The 25,029-nt window shown below is 42.4% G+C and overlaps 27 non-coding genes across 27 annotated transcripts; all 27 read left to right on the top strand.

Moving 5' to 3' along the window:
- The first annotated feature begins 466 nt into the window (after positions 1 to 466).
- trnap-ugg lies at positions 467 to 539 on the top strand. The gene has a single exon. It is a non-coding gene; the product is annotated as a tRNA-Pro (tRNA).
- An 843-nt stretch (positions 540 to 1,382) lies between these two features.
- On the top strand, positions 1,383 to 1,454 carry trnap-ugg. The gene has a single exon. It is a non-coding gene; the product is annotated as a tRNA-Pro (tRNA).
- An 858-nt stretch (positions 1,455 to 2,312) lies between these two features.
- trnap-ugg lies at positions 2,313 to 2,384 on the top strand. Its single transcript has one exon. It is a non-coding gene; the product is annotated as a tRNA-Pro (tRNA).
- Positions 2,385 to 3,230: 846 nt separating this feature from the next.
- Positions 3,231 to 3,302, top strand: trnap-ugg. The gene has a single exon. It is a non-coding gene; the product is annotated as a tRNA-Pro (tRNA).
- Positions 3,303 to 4,160: 858 nt separating this feature from the next.
- On the top strand, positions 4,161 to 4,232 carry trnap-ugg. Its single transcript has one exon. It is a non-coding gene; the product is annotated as a tRNA-Pro (tRNA).
- Positions 4,233 to 5,090: 858 nt separating this feature from the next.
- Positions 5,091 to 5,162, top strand: trnap-ugg. The gene has a single exon. It is a non-coding gene; the product is annotated as a tRNA-Pro (tRNA).
- An 863-nt stretch (positions 5,163 to 6,025) lies between these two features.
- On the top strand, positions 6,026 to 6,097 carry trnap-ugg. The gene has a single exon. It is a non-coding gene; the product is annotated as a tRNA-Pro (tRNA).
- A 552-nt stretch (positions 6,098 to 6,649) lies between these two features.
- trnap-ugg lies at positions 6,650 to 6,721 on the top strand. The gene has a single exon. It is a non-coding gene; the product is annotated as a tRNA-Pro (tRNA).
- An 863-nt stretch (positions 6,722 to 7,584) lies between these two features.
- Positions 7,585 to 7,656, top strand: trnap-ugg. The gene has a single exon. It is a non-coding gene; the product is annotated as a tRNA-Pro (tRNA).
- An 845-nt stretch (positions 7,657 to 8,501) lies between these two features.
- trnap-ugg lies at positions 8,502 to 8,573 on the top strand. The gene has a single exon. It is a non-coding gene; the product is annotated as a tRNA-Pro (tRNA).
- An 846-nt stretch (positions 8,574 to 9,419) lies between these two features.
- On the top strand, positions 9,420 to 9,491 carry trnap-ugg. Its single transcript has one exon. It is a non-coding gene; the product is annotated as a tRNA-Pro (tRNA).
- An 813-nt stretch (positions 9,492 to 10,304) lies between these two features.
- On the top strand, positions 10,305 to 10,376 carry trnap-ugg. The gene has a single exon. It is a non-coding gene; the product is annotated as a tRNA-Pro (tRNA).
- Positions 10,377 to 11,222: 846 nt separating this feature from the next.
- Positions 11,223 to 11,294, top strand: trnap-ugg. The gene has a single exon. It is a non-coding gene; the product is annotated as a tRNA-Pro (tRNA).
- An 863-nt stretch (positions 11,295 to 12,157) lies between these two features.
- On the top strand, positions 12,158 to 12,229 carry trnap-ugg. Its single transcript has one exon. It is a non-coding gene; the product is annotated as a tRNA-Pro (tRNA).
- An 846-nt stretch (positions 12,230 to 13,075) lies between these two features.
- trnap-ugg lies at positions 13,076 to 13,147 on the top strand. The gene has a single exon. It is a non-coding gene; the product is annotated as a tRNA-Pro (tRNA).
- Positions 13,148 to 13,993: 846 nt separating this feature from the next.
- trnap-ugg lies at positions 13,994 to 14,065 on the top strand. The gene has a single exon. It is a non-coding gene; the product is annotated as a tRNA-Pro (tRNA).
- An 863-nt stretch (positions 14,066 to 14,928) lies between these two features.
- trnap-ugg lies at positions 14,929 to 15,000 on the top strand. Its single transcript has one exon. It is a non-coding gene; the product is annotated as a tRNA-Pro (tRNA).
- Positions 15,001 to 15,846: 846 nt separating this feature from the next.
- Positions 15,847 to 15,918, top strand: trnap-ugg. The gene has a single exon. It is a non-coding gene; the product is annotated as a tRNA-Pro (tRNA).
- An 863-nt stretch (positions 15,919 to 16,781) lies between these two features.
- trnap-ugg lies at positions 16,782 to 16,853 on the top strand. The gene has a single exon. It is a non-coding gene; the product is annotated as a tRNA-Pro (tRNA).
- Positions 16,854 to 17,699: 846 nt separating this feature from the next.
- On the top strand, positions 17,700 to 17,771 carry trnap-ugg. The gene has a single exon. It is a non-coding gene; the product is annotated as a tRNA-Pro (tRNA).
- An 846-nt stretch (positions 17,772 to 18,617) lies between these two features.
- trnap-ugg lies at positions 18,618 to 18,689 on the top strand. Its single transcript has one exon. It is a non-coding gene; the product is annotated as a tRNA-Pro (tRNA).
- An 846-nt stretch (positions 18,690 to 19,535) lies between these two features.
- Positions 19,536 to 19,607, top strand: trnap-ugg. The gene has a single exon. It is a non-coding gene; the product is annotated as a tRNA-Pro (tRNA).
- Positions 19,608 to 20,470: 863 nt separating this feature from the next.
- Positions 20,471 to 20,542, top strand: trnap-ugg. Its single transcript has one exon. It is a non-coding gene; the product is annotated as a tRNA-Pro (tRNA).
- Positions 20,543 to 21,388: 846 nt separating this feature from the next.
- Positions 21,389 to 21,460, top strand: trnap-ugg. Its single transcript has one exon. It is a non-coding gene; the product is annotated as a tRNA-Pro (tRNA).
- Positions 21,461 to 22,306: 846 nt separating this feature from the next.
- Positions 22,307 to 22,378, top strand: trnap-ugg. Its single transcript has one exon. It is a non-coding gene; the product is annotated as a tRNA-Pro (tRNA).
- An 863-nt stretch (positions 22,379 to 23,241) lies between these two features.
- trnap-ugg lies at positions 23,242 to 23,313 on the top strand. Its single transcript has one exon. It is a non-coding gene; the product is annotated as a tRNA-Pro (tRNA).
- Positions 23,314 to 24,176: 863 nt separating this feature from the next.
- Positions 24,177 to 24,248, top strand: trnap-ugg. Its single transcript has one exon. It is a non-coding gene; the product is annotated as a tRNA-Pro (tRNA).
- Positions 24,249 to 25,029: the final 781 nt, after the last annotated feature.

A 25,029-nucleotide genomic window follows, 5' to 3' on the forward strand; every position in this document is an offset into this window, starting at 1 on the left:
ACATTGCTCTCGCTCTGCCACATTTCACCAAAATGCAGAGGTGTACATCAGCAGTTATGGTAGGACTGAGAAGCATCCAGTGCAAAATGTGTGACATTTCTAATTTAAAACTGAGAGATTCCAATGTTTTTTTATTTTTTTATTCACATACCGGTGCGTCAATCGGATCAAATGAAATGAGATCCAATTGATTTTGATGTCTACTTTTTAATTGTTAAAATCTACATTTAGCTCTTTCTTCATTTGTTTCTTGCTGTTACAGCTAATGAAGATTGAATCTGAAAGACTCAGGAGATGAATTACAGAGTATTTGAACTGAAACCTGGTCAACTGCTTGGAAGATAGCTATGCTCACAAGTATACCACCAACACTCACGTGATCCACTGTGGCCTGGCAACATCGACCTGTCAATGCATATTCTCACCGTCATTGCTGGCGACTGCAAAACAATGTCTTGAAATAAATGGCTCGTTGGTCTAGGGGTATGATTCTCGCTTTGGGTGCGAGAGGTCCCGGGTTCAAATCCCGGACGAGCACTTTTGAAGAGCCTTTAACAATGTGAGACAGGCGGATCTTGGGCAACTGGTTGGAGGGGCGACTGCTACCACTGGAGCGCAGGACCAGGTGGACAAGTGATTAAGGTAATGGACTGCTAATCCATTGTGCTCTGCACTAGTGGGTTCAGCATCGCACAACATGTATTCATTTCTTCCTTGGTTAAAAAACCTGTCCTTTTACCGGGACAAGTCCCTTGACACTTGTGGGGGTCGTAGAGCAAAACTGAGAACAGCATTATGTTTGTGAGAGTCTCCCCTTTCCAAAGAATGGGCAAACTATTTTGTAGGTCAAACCGTTCTGAAGCTATAGACATTTGTATGAGAATACAGATTTTAGGGATGTGTCATGTTTTGACAAACATTGCTCTCGCTCTGCCACATTTCACCAAAAATGCAGAGGTGTAACATCAGCAGTTATGGTAGGACTGAGAAGCATCCAGTGCAAAATGTGTGACATTTCTAATTTAAAACTGAGAGATTCCAATGTTTTTTAGTTTTTTTATTCACATACCGGTGCGTCAATCGGATCAAATGAAATGAGATCCAATTGATTTTGATGTCTACTTTTTAATTGTTAAAATCTACATTTAGCTCTTTCTTCATTTGTTTCTTGCTGTTACAGCTAATGAAGATTGAATCTGAAAGACTCAGCAGATGAATTACAGAGTATTTGAACTGAAACCTGGTCAACTGCTTGGAAGATAGCTATGCTCACAAGTATACCCCAACACTCACGTGATCCACTGTGGCCTGGCAACATCGACCTGTCAATGCATATTCTCACCGTCATTGCTGGCGACTGCAAACAATGTCTTGAAATAAATGGCTCGTTGGTCTAGGGGTATGATTCTCGCTTTGGGTGCGAGAGGTCCCGGGTTCAAATCCCGGACGAGCCCTTTTGAAGAGCCTTTAACAATACAGGCGGATCTTGGGCAACTGGTTGGAGGGGCGACTGCTACCACTGGAGCGCAGGACCAGGTGGACAAGTGATTAAGGCAATGGACTGCTAATCCATTGTGCTCTGCACTAGTGGGTTCAGCATCGCACAACATGTATTAATTTCTTCCTTGGTTAAAAAACATGTCCTTTTACCGGGACATAGGTTACCTTCAGACGAGTCCCTTGACACTTGTGGGGGTCGTAGAGCAAAACGGAGAACAGCATTGTGTTTGTGAGAGTCTCCCCTTTCCAAAGAATTGGCAAACTATTTTGTAGGTCAAACCGTTCTGAAGCTATAGACATTTGTATGAGAATACAGATTTTAGGGATGTGTCATGTTTTGACAAACATTGCTCTCGCTCTGCCACATTTCACCAAAAATGCAGAGGTGTAACATCAGCAGTTATGGTAGGACTGAGAAGCATCCAGTGCAAAATGTGTGACATTTCTAATTTAAAACTGAGAGATTCCAATGTTTTTTTGTTTTTTTATTCACATACCGGTGCGTCAATCGGATCAAATGAAATGAGATCCAATTGATTTTGATGTCTACTTTTTAATTATTAAGATCTACATTTAGCTCTTTCTTCATTTGTTTCTTGCTGTTACAGCTAATGAAGATTGAATCTGAAAGACTCAGCAGATGAATTACAGAGTATTTGAACTGAAACCTGGTCAACTGCTTGGAAGATAGCTATGCTCACAAGTATACCACCAACACTCACGTGATCCACTGTGGCCTGGCAACATCGACCTGTCAATGCATATTCTCACCGTCATTGCTGGCGACTGCAAAACAATGTCTTGAAATAAATGGCTCGTTGGTCTAGGGGTATGATTCTCGCTTTGGGTGCGAGAGGTCCCGGGTTCAAATCCCGGACGAGCCCTTTTGAAGAGCCTTTAACAATGTGAGACAGGCGGATCTTGGGCAACTGGTTGGAGGGGCGACTGCTACCACTGGAGCGCAGGACCAGGTGGACAAGTGATTAAGGTAATGGACTGCTAATCCATTGTGCTCTGCACTAGTGGGTTCAGCATCGCACAACATGTATTAATTTCTTCCTTGGTTAAAAAACCTGTCCTTTTACCGGGACAAGTCCCTTGACACTTGTGGGGGTCGTAGAGCAAAACTGAGAACAGCATTGTGTTTGTGAGAGTCTCCCCTTTCCAAAGAATGGGCAAACTATTTTGTAGGTCAAACCGTTCTGAAGCTATAGACATTCGTATGAGAAGACAGATTTTAGGGATGTGTCATGTTTTGACAAACATTGCTCTCGCTCTGCCACATTTCACCAAAAATGCAGAGGTGTAACATCAGCAGTTATGGTAGGACTGAGAAGCATCCAGTGCAAAATGTGTGACATTTCTAATTTAAAACTGAGAGATTCCAATGTTTTTTTATTTTTTTATTCACATACCGGTGCGTCAATCGGATCAAATGAAATGAGATCCAATTGATTTTGATGTCTACTTTTTAATTGTTAAAATCTACATTTAGTTCTTTCTTCATTTGTTTCTTGCTGTTACAGCTAATGAAGATTGAATCTGAAAGACTCAGCAGATGAATTACAGAGTATTTGAACTGAAACCTGGTCAACTGCTTGGAAGATAGCTATGCTCACAAGTATACCACCAACACTCACGTGATCCACTGTGGCCTGGCAACATCGACCTGTCAATGCATATTCTCACCGTCATTGCTGGCGACTGCAAAACAATGTCTTGAAATAAATGGCTCGTTGGTCTAGGGGTATGATTCTCGCTTTGGGTGCGAGAGGTCCCGGGTTCAAATCCTGGACGAGCCCTTTTGAAGAGCCTTTAACAATACAGGCGGATCTTGGGCAACTGGTTGGAGGGGCGACTGCTACCACTGGAGCGCAGGACCAGGTGGACAAGTGATTAAGGCAATGGACTGCTAATCCATTGTGCTCTGCACTAGTGGGTTCAGCATCGCACAACATGTATTAATTTCTTCCTTGGTTTAAAAACCTGTCCTTTTACCGGGACATAGGTTACCTTCAGACGAGTCCCTTGACACTTGTGGGGGTCGTAGAGCAAAACTGAGAACAGCATTGTGTTTGTGAGAGTCTCCCCTTTCCAAAGAATGGGCAAACTATTTTGTAGGTCAAACCGTTCTGAAGCTATAGACATTTGTATGAGAATACAGATTTTAGGGATGTGTCATGTTTTGACAAACATTGCTCTCGCTCTGCCACATTTCACCAAAAATGCAGAGGTGTAACATCAGCAGTTATGGTAGGACTGAGAAGCATCCAGTGCAAAATGTGTGACATTTCTAATTTAAAACTGAGAGATTCCAATGTTTTTTTATTTTTTTATTCACATACCGGTGCGTCAATCGGATCAAATGAAATGAGATCCAATTGATTTTGATGTCTACTTTTTAATTGTTAAAATCTACATTTAGTTCTTTCTTCATTTGTTTCTTGCTGTTACAGCTAATGAAGATTGAATCTGAAAGACTCAGCAGATGAATTACAGAGTATTTGAACTGAAACCTGGTCAACTGCTTGGAAGATAGCTATGCTCACAAGTATACCACCAACACTCACGTGATCCACTGTGGCCTGGCAACATCGACCTGTCAATGCATATTCTCACCGTCATTGCTGGCGACTGCAAAACAATGTCTTGAAATAAATGGCTCGTTGGTCTAGGGGTATGATTCTCGCTTTGGGTGCGAGAGGTCCCGGGTTCAAATCCTGGACGAGCCCTTTTGAAGAGCCTTTAACAATACAGGCGGATCTTGGGCAACTGGTTGGAGGGGCGACTGCTACCACTGGAGCGCAGGACCAGGTGGACAAGTGATTAAGGCAATGGACTGCTAATCCATTGTGCTCTGCACTAGTGGGTTCAGCATCGCACAACATGTATTAATTTCTTCCTTGGTTTAAAAACCTGTCCTTTTACCGGGACATAGGTTACCTTCAGACGAGTCCCTTGACACTTGTGGGGGTCGTAGAGCAAAACTGAGAACAGCATTGTGTTTGTGAGAGTCTCCCCTTTCCAAAGAATGGGCAAACTATTTTGTAGGTCAAACCGTTCTGAAGCTATAGACATTTGTATGAGAATACAGATTTTAGGGATGTGTCATGTTTTGACAAACATTGCTCTCGCTCTGCCACATTTCACCAAAAATGCAGAGGTGTAACATCAGCAGTTATGGTAGGACTGAGAAGCATCCAGTGCAAAATGCGTGACATTTCTAATTTAAAACTGAGAGATTCCAATGTTTTTTTATTTTTTTATTCACATACCGGTGCGTCAATCGGATCAAATGAAATGAGATCCAATTGATTTTGATGTCTACTTTTTAATTGTTAAAATCTACATTTAGTTCTTTCTTCATTTGTTTCTTGCTGTTACAGCTAATGAAGATTGAATCTGAAAGACTCAGCAGATGAATTACAGAGTATTTGAACTGAAACCTGGTCAACTGCTTGGAAGATAGCTATGCTCACAAGTATACCACCAACACTCAAGTGATCCACTGTGGCCTGGCAACATCGACCTGTCAATGCATATTCTCACCGTCATTGCTGGTGACTGCAAAACAATGTCTTGAAATAAATGGCTCGTTGGTCTAGGGGTATGATTCTCGCTTTGGGTGCGAGAGGTCCCGGGTTCAAATCCCGGACGAGTCCTTTTGAAGAGCCTTTAACAATGTGAGACAGGCGGATCTTGGGCAACTGGTTGGAGGGGCGACTGCTACCACTGGAGCGCAGGACCAGGTGGACAAGTGATTAAGGTAATGGACTGCTAATCCATTGTGCTCTGCACTAGTGGGTTCAGCATCGCACAACATGTATTAATTTCTTCCTTGGTTAAAAAACCTGTCCTTTTACCGGGACATAGGTTACCTTCAGACGAGTCCCTTGACACTTGTGGGGGTCGTAGAGCAAAACTGAGAACAGCATTGTGTTTGTGAGAGTCTCCCCTTTCCAAAGAATGGGCAAACTATTTTGTAGGTCAAACCGTTCTGAAGCTATAGACATTTGTATGAGAATACAGATTTTAGGGATGTGTCATGTTTTGACAAACATTGCTCTCGCTCTGCCACATTTCACCAAAAATGCAGAGGTGTAACATCAGCAGTTATGGTAGGACTGAGAAGCATCCAGTGCAAAATGTGTGACATTTCTAATTTAAAACTGAGAGATTCCAATGTTTTTTTGTTTTTTTATTCACATACCGGTGCGTCAATCGGATCAAATGAAATGAGATCCAATTGATTTTGATGTCTACTTTTTAATTGTTAAAATCTACATTTAGCTCTTTCTTCATTTGTTTCTTGCTGTTACAGCTAATGAAGATTGAATCTGAAAGACTCAGGAGATGAATTACAGAGTATTTGAACTGAAACCTGGTCAACTGCTTGGAAGATAGCTATGCTCACATGTATACCACCAACACTCACGTGATCCACTGTGGCCTGGCAACATCGACCTGTCAATGCATATTCTCACCGTCATTGCTGGCGACTGCAAAACAATGTCTTGAAATAAATGGCTCGTTGGTCTAGGGGTATGATTCTCGCTTTGGGTGCGAGAGGTCCCGGGTTCAAATCCCGGACGAGCCCTTTTGAAGAGCCTTTAACAATGTGAGACAGGCGGATCTTGGGCAACTGGTTGGAGGGGCGACTGCTACCACTGGAGCGCAGGACCAGGTGGACAAGTGATTAAGGTAATGGACTGCTAATCCATTGTGCTCTGCACTAGTGGGTTCAGCATCGCACAACATGTATTCATTTCTTCCTTGGTTAAAAAACCTGTCCTTTTACCGGGACAAGTGTTTTTTTGTTTTTTTATTCACATACCGGTGCGTCAATCGGATCAAATGAAATGAGATCCAATTGATTTTGATGTCTACTTTTTAATTGTTATAATCTACATTTAGCTCTTTCTTCATTTGTTTCTTGCTGTTACAGCTAATGAAGATTGAATCTGAAAGATTCAGGAGATGAATTACAGAGTATTTGAACTGAAACCTGGTCAACTGCTTGGAAGATAGCTATGCTCACAAGTATACCACCAACACTCACGTGATCCACTGTGGCCTGGCAACATCGACCTGTCAATGCATATTCTCACCGTCATTGCTGGCGACTGCAAAACAATGTCTTGAAATAAATGGCTCGTTGGTCTAGGGGTATGATTCTCGCTTTGGGTGCGAGAGGTCCCGGGTTCAAATCCCGGACGAGCCCTTCTGAAGAGCCTTTAACAATGTGAGACAGGCGGATCTTGGGCAACTGGTTGGAGGGGCGACTGCTACCACTGGAGCGCAGGACCAGGTGGACAAGTGATTAAGGTAATGGACTGCTAATCCATTGTGCTCTGCACTAGTGGGTTCAGCATTTCACAACATGTATTAATTTCTTACTTGGTTAAAAAACCTGTCATTTTACCGGGACATAGGTTACCTTCAGACGAGTCCCTTGACACTTGTGGGGGTCGTAGAGCAAAACTGAGAACAGCATTGTGTTTGTGAGAGTCTCCCCTTTCCAAAGAATGGGCAAACTATTTTGTAGGTCAAACCGTTCTGAAGCTATAGACATTTGTATGAGAATACAGATTTTAGGGATGTGTCATGTTTTGACAAACATTGCTCTCGCTCTGCCACATTTCACCAAAAATGCAGAGGTGTAACATCAGCAGTTATGGTAGGACTGAGAAGCATCCAGTGCAAAATGTGTGACATTTCTAATTTAAAACTGAGAGATTCCAATGTTTTTTTGTTTTTTTATTCACATACCGGTGCGTCAATCGGATCAAATGAAATGAGATCCAATTGATTTTGATGTCTACTTTTTAATTGTTAAAATCTACATTTAGCTCTTTCTTCATTTGTTTCTTGCTGTTACAGCTAATGAAGATTGAATCTGAAAGACTCAGGAGATGAATTACAGAGTATTTGAACTGAAACCTGGTCAACTGCTTGGAAGATAGCTATGCTCACATGTATACCACCAACACTCACGTGATCCACTGTGGCCTGGCAACATCGACCTGTCAATGCATATTCTCACCGTCATTGCTGGCGACTGCAAAACAATGTCTTGAAATAAATGGCTCGTTGGTCTAGGGGTATGATTCTCGCTTTGGGTGCGAGAGGTCCCGGGTTCAAATCCCGGACGAGCCCTTTTGAAGAGCCTTTAACAATGTGAGACAGGCGGATCTTGGGCAACTGGTTGGAGGGGCGACTGCTACCACTGGAGCGCAGGACCAGGTGGACAAGTGATTAAGGTAATGGACTGCTAATCCATTGTGCTCTGCACTAGTGGGTTCAGCATCGCACAACATGTATTCATTTCTTCCTTGGTTGAAAACCTGTCCTTTTACCGGGACAAGTCCCTTGACACTTGTGGGGGTCGTAGAGCAAAACTGAGAACAGCATTGTGTTTGTGAGAGTCTCCCCTTTCCAAAGAATGGGCAAACTATTTTGTAGGTCAAACCGTTCTGAAGCTATAGACATTTGTATGAGAATACAGATTTTAGGGATGTGTCATGTTTTGACAAACATTGCTCTCGCTCTGCCACATTTCACCAAAAATGCAGAGGTGTAACATCAGCAGTTATGGTAGGACTGAGAAGCATCCAGTGCAAAATGTGTGACATTTCTAATTTAAAACTGAGAGATTCCAATGTTTTTTTGTTTTTTTATTCACATACCGGTGCGTCAATCGGATCAAATGAAATGAGATCCAATTGATTTTGATGTCTACTTTTTAATTATTAAGATCTACATTTAGCTCTTTCTTCATTTGTTTCTTGCTGTTACAGCTAATGAAGATTGAATCTGAAAGACTCAGCAGATGAATTACAGAGTATTTGAACTGAAACCTGGTCAACTGCTTGGAAGATAGCTATGCTCACAAGTATACCACCAACACTCACGTGATCCACTGTGGCCTGGCAACATCGACCTGTCAATGCATATTCTCACCGTCATTGCTGGCGACTGCAAAACAATGTCTTGAAATAAATGGCTCGTTGGTCTAGGGGTATGATTCTCGCTTTGGGTGCGAGAGGTCCCGGGTTCAAATCCCGGACGAGCCCTTTTGAAGAGCCTTTAACAATGTGAGACAGGCGGATCTTGGGCAACTGGTTGGAGGGGCGACTGCTACCACTGGAGCGCAGGACCAGGTGGACAAGTGATTAAGGTAATGGACTGCTAATCCATTGTGCTCTGCACTAGTGGGTTCAGCATCGCACAACATGTATTAATTTCTTCCTTGGTTAAAAAACCTGTCCTTTTACCGGGACAAGTCCCTTGACACTTGTGGGGGTCGTAGAGCAAAACTGAGAACAGCATTGTGTTTGTGAGAGTCTCCCCTTTCCAAAGAATGGGCAAACTATTTTGTAGGTCAAACCGTTCTGAAGCTATAGACATTCGTATGAGAAGACAGATTTTAGGGATGTGTCATGTTTTGACAAACATTGCTCTCGCTCTGCCACATTTCACCAAAAATGCAGAGGTGTAACATCAGCAGTTATGGTAGGACTGAGAAGCATCCAGTGCAAAATGTGTGACATTTCTAATTTAAAACTGAGAGATTCCAATGTTTTTTTATTTTTTTATTCACATACCGGTGCGTCAATCGGATCAAATGAAATGAGATCCAATTGATTTTGATGTCTACTTTTTAATTGTTAAAATCTACATTTAGTTCTTTCTTCATTTGTTTCTTGCTGTTACAGCTAATGAAGATTGAATCTGAAAGACTCAGCAGATGAATTACAGAGTATTTGAACTGAAACCTGGTCAACTGCTTGGAAGATAGCTATGCTCACAAGTATACCACCAACACTCACGTGATCCACTGTGGCCTGGCAACATCGACCTGTCAATGCATATTCTCACCGTCATTGCTGGCGACTGCAAAACAATGTCTTGAAATAAATGGCTCGTTGGTCTAGGGGTATGATTCTCGCTTTGGGTGCGAGAGGTCCCGGGTTCAAATCCTGGACGAGCCCTTTTGAAGAGCCTTTAACAATACAGGCGGATCTTGGGCAACTGGTTGGAGGGGCGACTGCTACCACTGGAGCGCAGGACCAGGTGGACAAGTGATTAAGGCAATGGACTGCTAATCCATTGTGCTCTGCACTAGTGGGTTCAGCATCGCACAACATGTATTAATTTCTTCCTTGGTTTAAAAACCTGTCCTTTTACCGGGACATAGGTTACCTTCAGACGAGTCCCTTGACACTTGTGGGGGTCGTAGAGCAAAACTGAGAACAGCATTGTGTTTGTGAGAGTCTCCCCTTTCCAAAGAATGGGCAAACTATTTTGTAGGTCAAACCGTTCTGAAGCTATAGACATTTGTATGAGAATACAGATTTTAGGGATGTGTCATGTTTTGACAAACATTGCTCTCGCTCTGTAGGACTGAGAAGCATCCAGTGCAAAATGTGTGACATTTCTAATTTAAAACTGAGAGATTCCAATGTTTTTTTGTTTTTTTATTCACATACCGGTGCGTCAATCGGATCAAATGAAATGAGATCCAATTGATTTTGATGTCTACTTTTTAATTGTTAAAATCTACATTTAGCTCTTTCTTCATTTGTTTCTTGCTGTTACAGCTAATGAAGATTGAATCTGAAAGACTCAGGAGATGAATTACAGAGTATTTGAACTGAAACCTGGTCAACTGCTTGGAAGATAGCTATGCTCACATGTATACCACCAACACTCACGTGATCCACTGTGGCCTGGCAACATCGACCTGTCAATGCATATTCTCACCGTCATTGCTGGCGACTGCAAAACAATGTCTTGAAATAAATGGCTCGTTGGTCTAGGGGTATGATTCTCGCTTTGGGTGCGAGAGGTCCCGGGTTCAAATCCCGGACGAGCCCTTTTGAAGAGCCTTTAACAATGTGAGACAGGCGGATCTTGGGCAACTGGTTGGAGGGGCGACTGCTACCACTGGAGCGCAGGACCAGGTGGACAAGTGATTAAGGTAATGGACTGCTAATCCATTGTGCTCTGCACTAGTGGGTTCAGCATCGCACAACATGTATTCATTTCTTCCTTGGTTAAAAAACCTGTCCTTTTACCGGGACAAGTCCCTTGACACTTGTGGGGGTCGTAGAGCAAAACTGAGAACAGCATTGTGTTTGTGAGAGTCTCCCCTTTCCAAAGAATGGGCAAACTATTTTGTAGGTCAAACCGTTCTGAAGCTATAGACATTTGTATGAGAATACAGATTTTAGGGATGTGTCATGTTTTGACAAACATTGCTCTCGCTCTGCCACATTTCACCAAAAATGCAGAGGTGTAACATCAGCAGTTATGGTAGGACTGAGAAGCATCCAGTGCAAAATGCGTGACATTTCTAATTTAAAACTGAGAGATTCCAATGTTTTTTTATTTTTTTATTCACATACCGGTGCGTCAATCGGATCAAATGAAATGAGATCCAATTGATTTTGATGTCTACTTTTTAATTGTTAAAATCTACATTTAGTTCTTTCTTCATTTGTTTCTTGCTGTTACAGCTAATGAAGATTGAATCTGAAAGACTCAGCAGATGAATTACAGACTATTTGAACTGAAACCTGGTCAACTGCTTGGAAGATAGCTATGCTCACAAGTATACCACCAACACTCAAGTGATCCACTGTGGCCTGGCAACATCGACCTGTCAATGCATATTCTCACCGTCATTGCTGGTGACTGCAAAACAATGTCTTGAAATAAATGGCTCGTTGGTCTAGGGGTATGATTCTCGCTTTGGGTGCGAGAGGTCCCGGGTTCAAATCCCGGACGAGCCCTTTTGAAGAGCCTTTAACAATGTGAGACAGGCGGATCTTGGGCAACTGGTTGGAGGGGCGACTGCTACCACTGGAGCGCAGGACCAGGTGGACAAGTGATTAAGGTAATGGACTGCTAATCCATTGTGCTCTGCACTAGTGGGTTCAGCATCGCACAACATGTATTAATTTCTTCCTTGGTTTAAAAACCTGTCCTTTTACCGGGACATAGGTTACCTTCAGACGAGTCCCTTGACACTTGTGGGGGTCGTAGAGCAAAACTGAGAACAGCATTGTGTTTGTGAGAGTCTCCCCTTTCCAAAGAATGGGCAAACTATTTTGTAGGTCAAACCGTTCTGAAGCTATAGACATTTGTATGAGAATACAGATTTTAGGGATGTGTCATGTTTTGACAAACATTGCTCTCGCTCTGCCACATTTCACCAAAAATGCAGAGGTGTAACATCAGCAGTTATGGTAGGACTGAGAAGCATCCAGTGCAAAATGCGTGACATTTCTAATTTAAAACTGAGAGATTCCAATGTTTTTTTGTTTTTTTATTCACATACCGGTGCGTCAATCGGATCAAATGAAATGAGATCCAATTGATTTTGATGTCTACTTTTTAATTGTTATAATCTACATTTAGCTCTTTCTTCATTTGTTTCTTGCTGTTACAGCTAATGAAGATTGAATCTGAAAGATTCAGGAGATGAATTACAGAGTATTTGAACTGAAACCTGGTCAACTGCTTGGAAGATAGCTATGCTCACAAGTATACCACCAACACTCACGTGATCCACTGTGGCCTGGCAACATCGACCTGTCAATGCATATTCTCACCGTCATTGCTGGCGACTGCAAAACAATGTCTTGAAATAAATGGCTCGTTGGTCTAGGGGTATGATTCTCGCTTTGGGTGCGAGAGGTCCCGGGTTCAAATCCCGGACGAGCCCTTCTGAAGAGCCTTTAACAATGTGAGACAGGCGGATCTTGGGCAACTGGTTGGAGGGGCGACTGCTACCACTGGAGCGCAGGACCAGGTGGACAAGTGATTAAGGTAATGGACTGCTAATCCATTGTGCTCTGCACTAGTGGGTTCAGCATCGCACAACATGTATTAATTTCTTCCTTGGTTAAAAAACCTGTCCTTTTACCGGGACAAGTCCCTTGACACTTGTGGGGGCCGTAGAGCAAAACTGAGAACAGCATTGTGTTTGTGAGAGTCTCCCCTTTCCAAAGAATGGGCAAACTATTTTGTAGGTCAAACCGTTCTGAAGCTATAGACATTTGTATGAGAATACAGATTTTAGGGATGTGTCATGTTTTGACAAACATTGCTCTCGCTCTGCCACATTTCACCAAAAATGCAGAGGTGTAACATCAGCAGTTATGGTAGGACTGAGAAGCATCCAGTGCAAAATGCGTGACATTTCTAATTTAAAACTGAGAGATTCCAATGTTTTTTTATTTTTTTATTCACATACCGGTGCGTCAATCGGATCAAATGAAATGAGATCCAATTGATTTTGATGTCTACTTTTTAATTGTTAAAATCTACATTTAGTTCTTTCTTCATTTGTTTCTTGCTGTTACAGCTAATGAAGATTGAATCTGAAAGACTCAGCAGATGAATTACAGAGTATTTGAACTGAAACCTGGTCAACTGCTTGGAAGATAGCTATGCTCACAAGTATACCACCAACACTCACGTGATCCACTGTGGCCTGGCAACATCGACCTGTCAATGCATATTCTCACCGTCATTGCTGGCGACTGCAAAACAATGTCTTGAAATAAATGGCTTGTTGGTCTAGGGGTATGATTCTCGCTTTGGGTGTGAGAGGTCCCGGGTTCAAATCCCGGACGAGCCCTTTTGAAGAGCCTTTAACAATGTGAGACAGGCGGATCTTGGGCAACTGGTTGGAGGGGCGACTGCTACCACTGGAGCGCAGGACCAGGTGGACAAGTGATTAAGGTAATGGACTGCTAATCCATTGTGCTCTGCACTAGTGGGTTCAGCATCGCACAACATGTATTAATTTCTTCCTTGGTTAAAAAACCTGTCCTTTTACCGGGACAAGTCCCTTGACACTTGTGGGGGTCGTAGAGCAAAACTGAGAACAGCATTGTGTTTGTGAGAGTCTCCCCTTTCCAAAGAATGGGCAAACTATTTTGTAGGTCAAACCGTTCTGAAGCTATAGACATTTGTATGAGAATACAGATTTTAGGGATGTGTCATGTTTTGACAAACATTGCTCTCGCTCTGCCACATTTCACCAAAAATGCAGAGGTGTAACATCAGCAGTTATGGTAGGACTGAGAAGCATCCAGTGCAAAATGCGTGACATTTCTAATTTAAAACTGAGAGATTCCAATGTTTTTTTATTTTTTTATTCACATACCGGTGCGTCAATCGGATCAAATGAAATGAGATCCAATTGATTTTGATGTCTACTTTTTAATTGTTAAAATCTACATTTAGTTCTTTCTTCATTTGTTTCTTGCTGTTACAGCTAATGAAGATTGAATCTGAAAGACTCAGCAGATGAATTACAGAGTATTTGAACTGAAACCTGGTCAACTGCTTGGAAGATAGCTATGCTCACAAGTATACCACCAACACTCAAGTGATCCACTGTGGCCTGGCAACATCGACCTGTCAATGCATATTCTCACCGTCATTGCTGGTGACTGCAAAACAATGTCTTGAAATAAATGGCTCGTTGGTCTAGGGGTATGATTCTCGCTTTGGGTGCGAGAGGTCCCGGGTTCAAATCCCGGACGAGCCCTTTTGAAGAGCCTTTAACAATGTGAGACAGGCGGATCTTGGGCAACTGGTTGGAGGGGCGACTGCTACCACTGGAGCGCAGGACCAGGTGGACAAGTGATTAAGGTAATGGACTGCTAATCCATTGTGCTCTGCACTAGTGGGTTCAGCATCGCACAACATGTATTAATTTCTTCCTTGGTTAAAAAACCTGTCCTTTTACCGGGACATAGGTTACCTTCAGACGAGTCCCTTGACACTTGTGGGGGTCGTAGAGCAAAACTGAGAACAGCATTGTGTTTGTGAGAGTCTCCCCTTTCCAAAGAATGGGCAAACTATTTTGTAGGTCAAACCGTTCTGAAGCTATAGACATTTGTATGAGAATACAGATTTTAGGGATGTGTCATGTTTTGACAAACATTGCTCTCGCTCTGCCACATTTCACCAAAAATGCAGAGGTGTAACATCAGCAGTTATGGTAGGACTGAGAAGCATCCAGTGCAAAATGTGTGACATTTCTAATTTAAAACTGAGAGATTCCAATGTTTTTTTGTTTTTTTATTCACATACCGGTGCGTCAATCGGATCAAATGAAATGAGATCCAATTGATTTTGATGTCTACTTTTTAATTGTTAAAATCTACATTTAGCTCTTTCTTCATTTGTTTCTTGCTGTTACAGCTAATGAAGATTGAATCTGAAAGACTCAGGAGATGAATTACAGAGTATTTGAACTGAAACCTGGTCAACTGCTTGGAAGATAGCTATGCTCACATGTATACCACCAACACTCACGTGATCCACTGTGGCCTGGCAACATCGACCTGTCAATGCATATTCTCACCGTCATTGCTGGCGACTGCAAAACAATGTCTTGAAATAAATGGCTCGTTGGTCTAGGGGTATGATTCTCGCTTTGGGTGCGAGAGGTCCCGGGTTCAAATCCCGGACGAGCCCTTTTGAAGAGCCTTTAACAATGTGAGACAGGCGGATCTTGGGCAACTGGTTGGAGGGGCGACTGCTACCACTGGAGCGCAGGACCAGGTGGACAAGTGATTAAGGTAATGGACTGCTAATCCATTGTGCTCTGCACTAGTGGGTTCAGCATCGCACAACATGTATTCATTTCTTCCTTGGTTAAAAAACCTGTCCTTTTACCGGGACAAGTCCCTTGACACTTGTGGGGGTCGTAGAGCAAAACTGAGAACAGCATTGTGTTTGTGAGAGTCTCCCCTTTCCAAAGAATGGGCAAACTATTTTGTAGGTCAAACCGTTCTGAAGCTATAGACATTTGTATGAGAATACAGATTTTAGGGATGTGTCATGTTTTGACAAACATTGCTCTCGCTCTGCCACATTTCACCAAAAATGCAGAGGTGTAACATCAGCAGTTATGGTAGGACTGAGAAGCATCCAGTGCAAAATGCGTGACATTTCTAATTTAAAACTGAGAGATTCCAATGTTTTTTTATTTTTTTATTCACATACCGGTGCGTCAATCGGATCAAATGAAATGAGATCCAATTGATTTTGATGTCTACTTTTTAATTGTTAAAATCTACATTTAGTTCTTTCTTCATTTGTTTCTTGCTGTTACAGCTAATGAAGATTGAATCTGAAAGACTCAGCAGATGAATTACAGACTATTTGAACTGAAACCTGGTCAACTGCTTGGAAGATAGCTATGCTCACAAGTATACCACCAACACTCAAGTGATCCACTGTGGCCTGGCAACATCGACCTGTCAATGCATATTCTCACCGTCATTGCTGGTGACTGCAAAACAATGTCTTGAAATAAATGGCTCGTTGGTCTAGGGGTATGATTCTCGCTTTGGGTGCGAGAGGTCCCGGGTTCAAATCCCGGACGAGCCCTTTTGAAGAGCCTTTAACAATGTGAGACAGGCGGATCTTGGGCAACTGGTTGGAGGGGCGACTGCTACCACTGGAGCGCAGGACCAGGTGGACAAGTGATTAAGGTAATGGACTGCTAATCCATTGTGCTCTGCACTAGTGGGTTCAGCATCGCACAACATGTATTAATTTCTTCCTTGGTTTAAAAACCTGTCCTTTTACCGGGACATAGGTTACCTTCAGACGAGTCCCTTGACACTTGTGGGGGTCGTAGAGCAAAACTGAGAACAGCATTGTGTTTGTGAGAGTCTCCCCTTTCCAAAGAATGGGCAAACTATTTTGTAGGTCAAACCGTTCTGAAGCTATAGACATTTGTATGAGAATACAGATTTTAGGGATGTGTCATGTTTTGACAAACATTGCTCTCGCTCTGCCACATTTCACCAAAAATGCAGAGGTGTAACATCAGCAGTTATGGTAGGACTGAGAAGCATCCAGTGCAAAATGCGTGACATTTCTAATTTAAAACTGAGAGATTCCAATGTTTTTTTATTTTTTTATTCACATACCGGTGCGTCAATCGGATCAAATGAAATGAGATCCAATTGATTTTGATGTCTACTTTTTAAATGTTAAAATCTACATTTAGTTCTTTCTTCATTTGTTTCTTGCTGTTACAGCTAATGAAGATTGAATCTGAAAGACTCAGCAGATGAATTACAGAGTATTTGAACTGAAACCTGGTCAACTGCTTGGAAGATAGCTATGCTCACAAGTATACCACCAACACTCAAGTGATCCACTGTGGCCTGGCAACATCGACCTGTCAATGCATATTCTCACCGTCATTGCTGGTGACTGCAAAACAAAGTCTTGAAATAAATGGCTCGTTGGTCTAGGGGTATGATTCTCGCTTTGGGTGCGAGAGGTCCCGGGTTCAAATCCCGGACGAGCCCTTTTGAAGAGCCTTTAACAATGTGAGACAGGCGGATCTTGGGCAACTGGTTGGAGGGGCGACTGCTACCACTGGAGCGCAGGACCAGGTGGACAAGTGATTAAGGTAATGGACTGCTAATCCATTGTGCTCTGCACTAGTGGGTTCAGCATCGCACAACATGTATTAATTTCTTCCTTGGTTAAAAAACCTGTCCTTTTACCGGGACAAGTCCCTTGACACTTGTGGAGGTCGTAGAGCAAAACTGAGAACAGCATTGTGTTTGTGAGAGTCTCCCCTTTCCAAAGAATGGGCAAACTATTTTGTAGGTCAAACCGTTCTGAAGCTATAGACATTTGTATGAGAATACAGATTTTAGGGATGTGTCATGTTTTGACAAACATTGCTCTCGCTCTGCCACATTTCACCAAAAATGCAGAGGTGTAACATCAGCAGTTATGGTAGGACTGAGAAGCATCCAGTGCAAAATGCGTGACATTTCTAATTTAAAACTGAGAGATTCCAATGTTTTTTTATTTTTTTATTCACATACCGGTGCGTCAATCGGATCAAATGAAATGAGATCCAATTGATTTTGATGTCTACTTTTTAAATGTTAAAATCTACATTTAGTTCTTTCTTCATTTGTTTCTTGCTGTTACAGCTAATGAAGATTGAATCTGAAAGACTCAGCAGATGAATTACAGAGTATTTGAACTGAAACCTGGTCAACTGCTTGGAAGATAGCTATGCTCACAAGTATACCACCAACACTCACGTGATCCACTGTGGCCTGGCAACATCGACCTGTCAATGCATATTCTCACCGTCATTGCTGGTGACTGCAAAACAAAGTCTTGAAATAAATGGCTCGTTGGTCTAGGGGTATGATTCTCGCTTTGGGTGCGAGAGGTCCCGGGTTCAAATCCCGGACGAGCCCTTTTGAAGAGCCTTTAACAATGTGAGACAGGCGGATCTTGGGCAACTGGTTGGAGGGGCGACTGCTACCACTGGAGCGCAGGACCAGGTGGACAAGTGATTAAGGTAATGGACTGCTAATCCATTGTGCTCTGCACTAGTGGGTTCAGCATCGCACAACATGTATTAATTTCTTCCTTGGTTAAAAAACCTGTCCTTTTACCGGGACAAGTCCCTTGACACTTGTGGAGGTCGTAGAGCAAAACTGAGAACAGCATTGTGTTTGTGAGAGTCTCCCCTTTCCAAAGAATGGGCAAACTATTTTGTAGGTCAAACCGTTCTGAAGCTATAGACATTTGTATGAGAATACAGATTTTAGGGATGTGTCATGTTTTGACAAACATTGCTCTCGCTCTGCCACATTTCACCAAAAATGCAGAGGTGTAACATCAGCAGTTATGGTAGGACTGAGAAGCATCCAGTGCAAAATGCGTGACATTTCTAATTTAAAACTGAGAGATTCCAATGTTTTTTTATTTTTTTATTCACATACCGGTGCGTCAATCGGATCAAATGAAATGAGATCCAATTGATTTTGATGTCTACTTTTTAAATGTTAAAATCTACATTTAGTTCTTTCTTCATTTGTTTCTTGCTGTTACAGCTAATGAAGATTGAATCTGAAAGACTCAGCAGATGAATTACAGAGTATTTGAACTGAAACCTGGTCAACTGCTTGGAAGATAGCTATGCTCACAAGTATACCACCAACACTCAAGTGATCCACTGTGGCCTGGCAACATCGACCTGTCAATGCATATTCTCACCGTCATTGCTGGTGACTGCAAAACAAAGTCTTGAAATAAATGGCTCGTTGGTCTAGGGGTATGATTCTCGCTTTGGGTGCGAGAGGTCCCGGGTTCAAATCCCGGACGAGCCCTTTTGAAGAGCCTTTAACAATGTGAGACAGGCGGATCTTGGGCAACTGGTTGGAGGGGCGACTGCTACCACTGGAGCGCAGGACCAGGTGGACAAGTGATTAAGGTAATGGACTGCTAATCCATTGTGCTCTGCACTAGTGGGTTCAGCATCGCACAACATGTATTAATTTCTTCCTTGGTTAAAAAACCTGTCCTTTTACCGGGACAAGTCCCTTGACACTTGTGGAGGTCGTAGAGCAAAACTGAGAACAGCATTGTGTTTGTGAGAGTCTCCCCTTTCCAAAGAATGGGCAAACTATTTTGTAGGTCAAACCGTTCTGAAGCTATAGACATTTGTATGAGAATACAGATTTTAGGGATGTGTCATGTTTTGACAAACATTGCTCTCGCTCTGCCACATTTCACCAAAAATGCAGAGGTGTAACATCAGCAGTTATGGTAGGACTGAGAAGCATCCAGTGCAAAATGCGTGACATTTCTAATTTAAAACTGAGAGATTCCAATGTTTTTTTATTTTTTTATTCACATACCGGTGCGTCAATCGGATCAAATGAAATGAGATCCAATTGATTTTGATGTCTACTTTTTAAATGTTAAAATCTACATTTAGTTCTTTCTTCATTTGTTTCTTGCTGTTACAGCTAATGAAGATTGAATCTGAAAGACTCAGCAGATGAATTACAGAGTATTTGAACTGAAACCTGGTCAACTGCTTGGAAGATAGCTATGCTCACAAGTATACCACCAACACTCAAGTGATCCACTGTGGCCTGGCAACATCGACCTGTCAATGCATATTCTCACCGTCATTGCTGGTGACTGCAAAACAAAGTCTTGAAATAAATGGCTCGTTGGTCTAGGGGTATGATTCTCGCTTTGGGTGCGAGAGGTCCCGGGTTCAAATCCCGGACGAGCCCTTTTGAAGAGCCTTTAACAATGTGAGACAGGCGGATCTTGGGCAACTGGTTGGAGGGGCGACTGCTACCACTGGAGCGCAGGACCAGGTGGACAAGTGATTAAGGTAATGGACTGCTAATCCATTGTGCTCTGCACTAGTGGGTTCAGCATCGCACAACATGTATTAATTTCTTCCTTGGTTAAAAAACCTGTCCTTTTACCGGGACATAGGTTACCTTCAGACGAGTCCCTTGACACTTGTGGGGGTCGTAGAGCAAAACTGAGAACAGCATTGTGTTTGTGAGAGTCTCCCCTTTCCAAAGAATGGGCAAACTATTTTGTAGGTCAAACCATTCTGAAGCTATAGACATTTGTATGAGAATACAGATTTTAGGGATGTGTCATGTTTTGACAAACATTGCTCTCGCTCTGCCACATTTCACCAAAAATGCAGAGGTGTAACATCAGCAGTTATGGTAGGACTGAGAAGCATCCAGTGCAAAATGTGTGACATTTCTAATTTAAAACTGAGAGATTCCAATGTTTTTTTGTTTTTTTATTCACATACCGGTGCGTCAATCGGATCAAATGAAATGAGATCCAATTGATTTTGATGTCTACTTTTTAATTATTAAGATCTACATTTAGCTCTTTCTTCATTTGTTTCTTGCTGTTACAGCTAATGAAGATTGAATCTGAAAGATTCAGGAGATGAATTACAGAGTATTTGAACTGAAACCTGGTCAACTGCTTGGAAGATAGCTATGCTCACAAGTATACCACCAACACTCACGTGATCCACTGTGGCCTGGCAACATCGACCTGTCAATGCATATTCTCACCGTCATTGCTGGCGACTGCAAAACAATGTCTTGAAATAAATGGCTCGTTGGTCTAGGGGTATGATTCTCGCTTTGGGTGCGAGAGGTCCCGGGTTCAAATCCCGGACGAGCCCTTTTGAAGAGCCTTTAACAATGTGAGACAGGCGGATCTTGGGCAACTGGTTGGAGGGGCGACTGCTACCACTGGAGCGCAGGACCAGGTGGACAAGTGATTAAGGTAATGGACTGCTAATCCATTGTGCTCTGCACTAGTGGGTTCAGCATCGCACAACATGTATTAATTTCTTCCTTGGTTAAAAAACCTGTCCTTTTACCGGGACAAGTCCCTTGACACTTGTGGGGGTCGTAGAGCAAAACTGAGAACAGCATTGTGTTTGTGAGAGTCTCCCCTTTCCAAAGAATGGGCAAACTATTTTGTAGGTCAAACCGTTCTGAAGCTATAGACATTTGTATGAGAATACAGATTTTAGGGATGTGTCATGTTTTGACAAACATTGCTCTCGCTCTGCCACATTTCACCAAAAATGCAGAGGTGTAACATCAGCAGTTATGGTAGGACTGAGAAGCATCCAGTGCAAAATGCGTGACATTTCTAATTTAAAACTGAGAGATTCCAATGTTTTTTTATTTTTTTATTCACATACCGGTGCGTCAATCGGATCAAATGAAATGAGATCCAATTGATTTTGATGTCTACTTTTTAATTGTTAAAATCTACATTTAGTTCTTTCTTCATTTGTTTCTTGCTGTTACAGCTAATGAAGATTGAATCTGAAAGACTCAGCAGATGAATTACAGAGTATTTGAACTGAAACCTGGTCAACTGCTTGGAAGATAGCTATGCTCACAAGTATACCACCAACACTCAAGTGATCCACTGTGGCCTGGCAACATCGACCTGTCAATGCATATTCTCACCGTCATTGCTGGTGACTGCAAAACAATGTCTTGAAATAAATGGCTCGTTGGTCTAGGGGTATGATTCTCGCTTTGGGTGCGAGAGGTCCCGGGTTCAAATCCCGGACGAGCCCTTTTGAAGAGCCTTTAACAATGTGAGACAGGCGGATCTTGGGCAACTGGTTGGAGGGGCGACTGCTACCACTGGAGCGCAGGACCAGGTGGACAAGTGATTAAGGTAATGGACTGCTAATCCATTGTGCTCTGCACTAGTGGGTTCAGCATCGCACAACATGTATTAATTTCTTCCTTGGTTAAAAAACCTGTCCTTTTACCGGGACAAGTCCCTTGACACTTGTGGGGGTCGTAGAGCAAAACTGAGAACAGCATTGTGTTTGTGAGAGTCTCCCCTTTCCAAAGAATGGGCAAACTATTTTGTAGGTCAAACCGTTCTGAAGCTATAGACATTTGTATGAGAATACAGATTTTAGGGATGTGTCATGTTTTGACAAACATTGCTCTCGCTCTGCCACATTTCACCAAAAATGCAGAGGTGTAACATCAGCAGTTATGGTAGGACTGAGAAGCATCCAGTGCAAAATGCGTGACATTTCTAATTTAAAACTGAGAGATTCCAATGTTTTTTTATTTTTTTATTCACATACCGGTGCGTCAATCGGATCAAATGAAATGAGATCCAATTGATTTTGATGTCTACTTTTTAATTGTTAAAATCTACATTTAGTTCTTTCTTCATTTGTTTCTTGCTGTTACAGCTAATGAAGATTGAATCTGAAAGACTCAGCAGATGAATTACAGAGTATTTGAACTGAAACCTGGTCAACTGCTTGGAAGATAGCTATGCTCACAAGTATACCACCAACACTCAAGTGATCCACTGTGGCCTGGCAACATCGACCTGTCAATGCATATTCTCACCGTCATTGCTGGTGACTGCAAAACAATGTCTTGAAATAAATGGCTCGTTGGTCTAGGGGTATGATTCTCGCTTTGGGTGCGAGAGGTCCCGGGTTCAAATCCCGGACGAGCCCTTTTGAAGAGCCTTTAACAATGTGAGACAGGCGGATCTTGGGCAACTGGTTGGAGGGGCGACTGCTACCACTGGAGCGCAGGACCAGGTGGACAAGTGATTAAGGTAATGGACTGCTAATCCATTGTGCTCTGCACTAGTGGGTTCAGCATCGCACAACATGTATTAATTTCTTCCTTGGTTAAAAAACCTGTCCTTTTACCGGGACATAGGTTACCTTCAGACGAGTCCCTTGACACTTGTGGGGGTCGTAGAGCAAAACTGAGAACAGCATTGTGTTTGTGAGAGTCTCCCCTTTCCAAAGAATGGGCAAACTATTTTGTAGGTCAAACCGTTCTGAAGCTATAGACATTTGTATGAGAATACAGATTTTAGGGATGTGTCATGTTTTGACAAACATTGCTCTCGCTCTGCCACATTTCACCAAAAATGCAGAGGTGTAACATCAGCAGTTATGGTAGGACTGAGAAGCATCCAGTGCAAAATGCGTGACATTTCTAATTTAAAACTGAGAGATTCCAATGTTTTTTTATTTTTTTATTCACATACCGGTGCGTCAATCGGATCAAATGAAATGAGATCCAATTGATTTTGATGTCTACTTTTTAATTGTTAAAATCTACATTTAGTTCTTTCTTCATTTGTTTCTTGCTGTTACAGCTAATGAAGATTGAATCTGAAAGACTCAGCAGATGAATTACAGAGTATTTGAACTGAAACCTGGTCAACTGCTTGGAAGATAGCTATGCTCACAAGTATACCACCAACACTCAAGTGATCCACTGTGGCCTGGCAACATCGACCTGTCAATGCATATTCTCACCGTCATTGCTGGTGACTGCAAAACAATGTCTTGAAATAAATGGCTCGTTGGTCTAGGGGTATGATTCTCGCTTTGGGTGCGAGAGGTCCCGGGTTCAAATCCCGGACGAGCCCTTTTGAAGAGCCTTTAACAATGTGAGACAGGCGGATCTTGGGCAACTGGTTGGAGGGGCGACTGCTACCACTGGAGCGCAGGACCAGGTGGACAAGTGATTAAGGTAATGGACTGCTAATCCATTGTGCTCTGCACTAGTGGGTTCAGCATTTCACAACATGTATTAATTTCTTACTTGGTTAAAAAACCTGTCCTTTTACCGGGACATAGGTTACCTTCAGACGAGTCCCTTGACACTTGTGGGGGTCGTAGAGCAAAACTGAGAACAGCATTGTGTTTGTGAGAGTCTCCCCTTTCCAAAGAATGGGCAAACTATTTTGTAGGTCAAACCGTTCTGAAGCTATAGACATTTGTATGAGAATACAGATTTTAGGGATGTGTCATGTTTTGACAAACATTGCTCTCGCTCTGCCACATTTCACCAAAAATGCAGAGGTGTAACATCAGCAGTTATGGTAGGACTGAGAAGCATCCAGTGCAAAATGCGTGACATTTCTAATTTAAAACTGAGAGATTCCAATGTTTTTTTATTTTTTTATTCACATACCGGTGCGTCAATCGGATCAAATGAAATGAGATCCAATTGATTTTGATGTCTACTTTTTAATTGTTAAAATCTACATTTAGTTCTTTCTTCATTTGTTTCTTGCTGTTACAGCTAATGAAGATTGAATCTGAAAGACTCAGCAGATGAATTACAGAGTATTTGAACTGAAACCTGGTCAACTGCTTGGAAGATAGCTATGCTCACAAGTATACCACCAACACTCAAGTGATCCACTGTGGCCTGGCAACATCGACCTGTCAATGCATATTCTCACCGTCATTGCTGGTGACTGCAAAACAATGTCTTGAAATAAATGGCTCGTTGGTCTAGGGGTATGATTCTCGCTTTGGGTGCGAGAGGTCCCGGGTTCAAATCCCGGACGAGCCCTTTTGAAGAGCCTTTAACAATGTGAGACAGGCGGATCTTGGGCAACTGGTTGGAGGGGCGACTGCTACCACTGGAGCGCAGGACCAGGTGGACAAGTGATTAAGGTAATGGACTGCTAATCCATTGTGCTCTGCACTAGTGGGTTCAGCATCGCACAACATGTATTAATTTCTTCCTTGGTTAAAAAACCTGTCCTTTTACCGGGACATAGGTTACCTTCAGACGAGTCCCTTGACACTTGTGGGGGTCGTAGAGCAAAACTGAGAACAGCATTGTGTTTGTGAGAGTCTCCCCTTTCCAAAGAATGGGCAAACTATTTTGTAGGTCAAACCGTTCTGAAGCTATAGACATTTGTATGAGAATACAGATTTTAGGGATGTGTCATGTTTTGACAAACATTGCTCTCGCTCTGCCACATTTCACCAAAAATGCAGAGGTGTAACATCAGCAGTTATGGTAGGACTGAGAAGCATCCAGTGCAAAATGCGTGACATTTCTAATTTAAAACTGAGAGATTCCAATGTTTTTTTATTTTTTTATTCACATACCGGTGCGTCAATCGGATCAAATGAAATGAGATCCAATTGATTTTGATGTCTACTTTTTAATTGTTAAAATCTACATTTAGTTCTTTCTTCATTTGTTTCTTGCTGTTACAGCTAATGAAGATTGAATCTGAAAGACTCAGCAGATGAATTACAGAGTATTTGAACTGAAACCTGGTCAACTGCTTGGAAGATAGCTATGCTCACAAGTATACCACCAACACTCAAGTGATCCA

The sequence above is a fragment of the Oncorhynchus mykiss genome, unplaced genomic scaffold (genome assembly GCF_013265735.2).
Source record: "Oncorhynchus mykiss isolate Arlee unplaced genomic scaffold, USDA_OmykA_1.1 un_scaffold_624, whole genome shotgun sequence".
NCBI classification, from domain to species: Eukaryota; Metazoa; Chordata; class Actinopteri; order Salmoniformes; family Salmonidae; genus Oncorhynchus; species Oncorhynchus mykiss.